We start from the raw sequence: 5,335 nt of genomic DNA, 5'->3' as shown, positions 1-5,335 counted from the left end.
ATAGGGTTGGGATTTTGATATGGAGGAAGTACTCTACTGGTGACTATGTCACATTCACTGTTACTGGTGGCTATGCCACAATTACTGATACTGGTGGTTTGCCACATTTACTGTTTCTGCTAGATATGCTGCATTATTATTACTAGCAGCTTTGCTGCGATATTGGTGTGCTGGCTGGGTAGGTCTATTTATATCCCCACATGGTGTGTTGGTTGATACGGGTGGTGTGCTGGCCGGATTTGGGTGGGATGCATAATTGCATTAGACTGTACTGATATTGTATTGGGCTTAGGCCCACACTGTTACTGTATAGGGCTAAAGCCCAAACTGTTTTATTACTGTTTAGGGCTAAGGCCCAGACTTTATGCTAATATTTGATAGGGCTCAAGCCTAGACTATTACTATATGCATTGTTTATTGTTTGACTGATAGGGATTACACAATGAGTTTTTGTAAACTCACCCTTTCTTTTAACTGTACAGGTAATCTTCAGCCTCAGACAGTTTGGTGCTACAAGGGACTTGGAGGTGGCCATACGATTGCTATTGTTCTACCTTTGACTTTATTTATTTAAATTTCATATTTGGTTTTTGGTTATGTAATAAGGCCAGTTGTGGTTTTAACTTTTATTTGGGCTTTGATTTCTTATTAAACCGCTAGCCTAGGAAAACACGAGTTTCCAAAATAGTCATGGTTTTCTAAAGAACACTAGCTTTCAACAACAAAGTTTTCAAAATGTTTTCGCCGTTAAAATTGAAGTAACATTCCAAAGGCAAACAAATTGGTAAACGTTTTGACGAGAACTTTTGTTAAATAATAATAAATAGATTTAGATTTAGTAACGGATTTTTACCGAAAATATCAATTTTCAAAAAACACTTCGATGTGACATGCCAGATTCAACCATAATGTCTAGGTCAGGTTTAGGGTGTTACATTTAGAGTGTTATAGAACGAGATCACAACCTTCCAACAATTGGATGATGAGTCTTTGTATAAGGCTTTGGAGCGATTCAAGGAGTTACTGCGTAAGTGTCCTCATCATGGGATTCTTCATTGTATCCAGTTGGAGACATTCTGTAATGGTTTCAATGCACATACAAGATTGATGGTAGATGCTTATGTGAATTGTGCAATTTTCTCTAAGTCTTATAATGAGGCTTATGAGATTATTGAGAGGATCGAGAGTAATAACTATCAATAGCGAACAAATCGAATAGCTTCAGGAAGACGTGTAGCCGAAGTTCATGAAGTTGACACCCTCATTTTGTTAGCAGCTCAGGTATTATCTATTTTCTCTATGTTAAAATGATTTACTTCTAATAGTGCTAATAATTTTGCAGTTCTGCCACCAAGTCTGTTTGAAGTAGTTTCCTCTGTGTGTGGGGAAGGTTATTCTTTTGAGAATTGTCCATCAAACCCAGAGTCAGTGTACTATGTTGGGAACCAATATCAAAATAGGAGTGGACAAGGACATCAGTCCAACTTCTATAATCCTTCATGGCGTATTCATCCTGACTTTTCTCGGAGCAACCAAGGAAATAGACCAAACCACAACTCATTGCAGCATAGACTCAACCAATCTCAAGGGTTTCATCAGCAAGCTCTAAAACCACGTTAAGCTGAGGCATCAAACAAATTGGAGAACTTGTTGAAAGTGTACATGGAAAAGAATGAAGCCTTGATCCAAAGCCAAGCAGCCACACTGAAAAATTTAGAAAACCAAATGGGTTAGTTAGCTATAGAGCTTTGTAATAGACTGCAAGGAACCTTGCCGAGCGATATTGAGAATCCAAGAAATTTGGCTAAAAAACATATCGAGGTAGTGGCATTACGAAATGGTAAAATTCTGGGACCCTGATTGATTGATGTCAAAGATAAGCCCGTTGAGAAGAATCAACCAGTTGTTGAAATTCCTATACCAAAGGAATCAGAATCTACAAAGACTGACAAGGTAAATTCTAACTTAGTGAATTCAGATACTTTAACATCTTTGTTGGATGCAGATTTACCTACTCAGAAAAGTTGTCTGGTTCAACCTAAAGTTCCATCACCTCCATATCCACAAAGATTACAACAACACAAGCAGAAATAAGAGATACAATTTATGAAGTTTTTGGATGTTCTGAAGCAGTTACACATCAATATTCCATTGGCAGAAGCTTTAGAACAAATGCCAAATTATGTGAAGTTTATGAAGGATATACTATCCAAGAAGAAATCAATTACTGAGTATGAGACTGTTGCCTTGACAAAGGAGTACAGTGTGTTCCTGCAGATCAAACTGCCACCGAAATTGAAAGACCCAGGAAGCTTTACTATACCCTGTAACATTGGTGATTACTGTGGTAAAGCTTTTTTTGATTTAGGAACAAGTATCAACTTGATGCCTAAGTCTATTTTCAAGATATTTGGGATAGGTGAAGTAAGACCTACAACTGTGACGCTTCAGCTAGCAGATCGATCTTTAGCATATCCTGAGGGAAAGATCGAGGATGTTTTGGTAAGAGTTGATAAATTTATTTTTCCTACTGATTTCATTGTCTTAGATTTTGAAGCAGATAAGGAAGTGTCGATCATCCTTGGGAGACCTTTCTTAGCCACGAGAAGAATGTTAATTGATGTGCAGAAAGGTGAACTCACCATGTGAGTTTAAGACGATCAGGTAACCTTTAACATTCTTAAAAGAATGGAATTTTTCGATCTAATAGAAGAGTGTTCAGTTATGGAAGAGATAGACACCTTAGTTTCTATAGCAAGCAATTTTGAAGAAGATCCATTGGAGAAAGCCTTAGATATTGACCCTTTGGAAGATGTAAAAGGTGAAGAAAACATGGCTTTGATGGAAGGCAATCCGAGAAATTTTATTCAATCTACACGGTTTGAACTATTAGAGTTGAAAGTCGGAGAATTTGTACAACCCAAGTTTCCAATCAGAGAACCACCTAAACTCAAACTAAAGGTACTTTCTTCCTATTTGAAATATGGTTATTTAGGTGACTGTTCTACTTTGCCTGTGATTATTTCAGCAGAACTAACGAAAGATCAAGAGGAGCAACTAATTGCTGTTCTAAAAAAAATTAAGAAAGCAATTGGTCAGACCATAGTTGATATTCGAGGTATAAGCCCTTTTTTTGCATGCATAAAATTATTTTGGAAGAAGGTGAAAGAGCTCGAATTGATGGGCAAAGGAGGCTCAATCCTTTTATGAAAGAAGTTGTGAGAAAGGAAGTGATCAAATGGTTAGATGCAGGAATCATCTATCCTATTTCAGATAGTTCGTGGGTAAGTCCGGTACAGTGTGTGCCAAAGAAAGGTGGAATCACAATTATCAAAAATGAGCATAACGAGTTAATTCCAATGAGAACTATTATCGGTTGGTGAATTTGTATTGATTACAGAAAATTGAATAAAGCCACTCTGAAGGACCATTTTTTGCTGCCTTTTATGGATCAGATATTAGATCAACTGGAAGGTACCAAAGTTACAGTATTTACTGACCATGCGGCCATTAAATACTTACGCACAAAGAAAGATACAAAACTGAGGCTAATTCGTTGGATACTATTACTCAAAGAATTTGACCTTGAGATCTATGACAAAAAATATGTTCAAAATCAAATAGCTGATCATCTGTCGAGGTTGAAACAAGATGAGGGAACTCGATCATGTGTGCCTATCAACAAGAATTTCCCAAATGAGCACTTATTTGAGGTAAATCAAATTCATGAAACACATTGGTTTGCTAATTTTGCTAATTATCTTGCACGTGGAATAATTCCTCAAGCAATGACATGCCAACAAAGGAAAAAATTCTTTCATGATAGTCGGTATTATTTTTAGGAGGATCCATTTTTGTTTAAACAATGTGAAAATAATATAATCCAAATCTGTGTAGCTGAAAGTGAGATTACTAAGATCTTGTACCATTGCCATTCATGTCCAAGTGGAGGACACTTTGGTAGTTCACGTACTGCAGCAAAGATTTTGCAAGCAGGTTTCTTTTGGCCTACGCTATTTAAAGATGCTTATGCTTATGTGAAGAACTATGATAAATGCCAAAGGACCAAAAATATATCAAGGAGGAATGAGATGCCCCTGACAAACATTTTGGAGATTGAATTATTCGACGTATGAGGCATTGACTTCATAGGCCTGTTTCCTTTTTCATATGAGAACAAATACATCTTAGTTGCTGTGGACTATGTATCCAAGTGGGTTGAAGCTAAAGCATACCCTACAAATGATGGTAAGGTGGTCATGCGATTCCTACATAAGCATGTGTTTACATGATTTGGGATACCAAGAACTATTATTAGTGATGAAGGTTCTCACTTTTTGAACAAATGGCTTAAGTGGTTGCCTGACAAATATGATGTGAAGCACAAGATTGCTACTACCTATCACCCCTAGTCTAATGGGCAAGTTGAGAGAGTGAACCGTGAAATCAAAGGCATCCTTGAAAAGGTAGTAAACGCTAGCAGAAAAGATTGGTCTCGAAGGCTCGATGATGCATTATGAGCCTATCAAACAACATTTAAGACACCGTTAGGAATGACTCTTTATCGGTTAGTTTTTGGGAAGGCATGTCATTTGCAATTAGAGTTGGAGAATAGAGCTCGTTGGGCTTTGAAGCAGTTGAACTTTGATCTTAAGCAAGCCGGCGAGAGAAGGGTGTTACAACTTGATGAGTTGGAAGAGTTGATGTTGTTTTCCTATGAGCATGCCAAAATGTGTAAAGAAAGATCAAAGAGATGGCATGATAGTCATATACAACCTCGCGAGTTTAAAGAAGGTCAGAAGGTTTTGTTGTTTAATTCAAGGTTGAAGTTATTTCCTGGGTAGCTTAAATCCCAATGGAAATGACCCTTTACCATATACCGATTTTATCTTTATGGAGCTATTGAATTATACAACAATTAATGAGGTACGTTTAAAGTTAATGGTCAATGTCTCAAACATTACTGAGATGGAGAAGTTGAGTGAGTTGAATCCTCGTTCAAATTAACAGACCCTTGATTTTTCATAAACTCGTTTTGTAAATAAATAAATAATTAGAACTTATTTTCTTAGCTTATTACATTTAATTAATTCTGTCTAAGGAGATTGGAACTTAAGCGGGATCGTTGTGACCCCTTCAACCATTATTGGGAATTAATTTAATGTAATTTGTTAAGAAGAAATTTTCTAATTAAGATTTAAAATTTTTAAGTTTCATTTGTTTTGTTTAAATTTTAATTTTTTATGTTAATAAAGGGGCTCAAATTTGGCCCAAGTACTAATAAGTTTTTTTCTTGAGACAAGACAGTTTGAGTTTGAGGCCTAGATAGCAAAAA

The 5,335-nt window shown here is 36.5% G+C and overlaps 1 non-coding gene across 1 annotated transcript; it reads right to left on the bottom strand.

Annotated features, from left to right (window-relative positions):
• Positions 1–941: 941 nt before the first annotated feature.
• Positions 942–1,049, bottom strand: LOC121204315 (small nucleolar RNA R71). Its single transcript, XR_005899243.1, has one exon. It is a non-coding gene; the product is annotated as a small nucleolar RNA R71 (small nucleolar RNA).
• Between the last annotated feature and the right edge of the window lie 4,286 nt (positions 1,050–5,335).

Source organism: Gossypium hirsutum, chromosome A07 (assembly GCF_007990345.1).
Source record: "Gossypium hirsutum isolate 1008001.06 chromosome A07, Gossypium_hirsutum_v2.1, whole genome shotgun sequence".
Taxonomy (NCBI): domain Eukaryota; kingdom Viridiplantae; phylum Streptophyta; class Magnoliopsida; order Malvales; family Malvaceae; genus Gossypium; species Gossypium hirsutum.
Note: the sequence above shows the minus strand (reverse complement) of the source record. Positions and strands in the feature narration are given on the sequence as shown.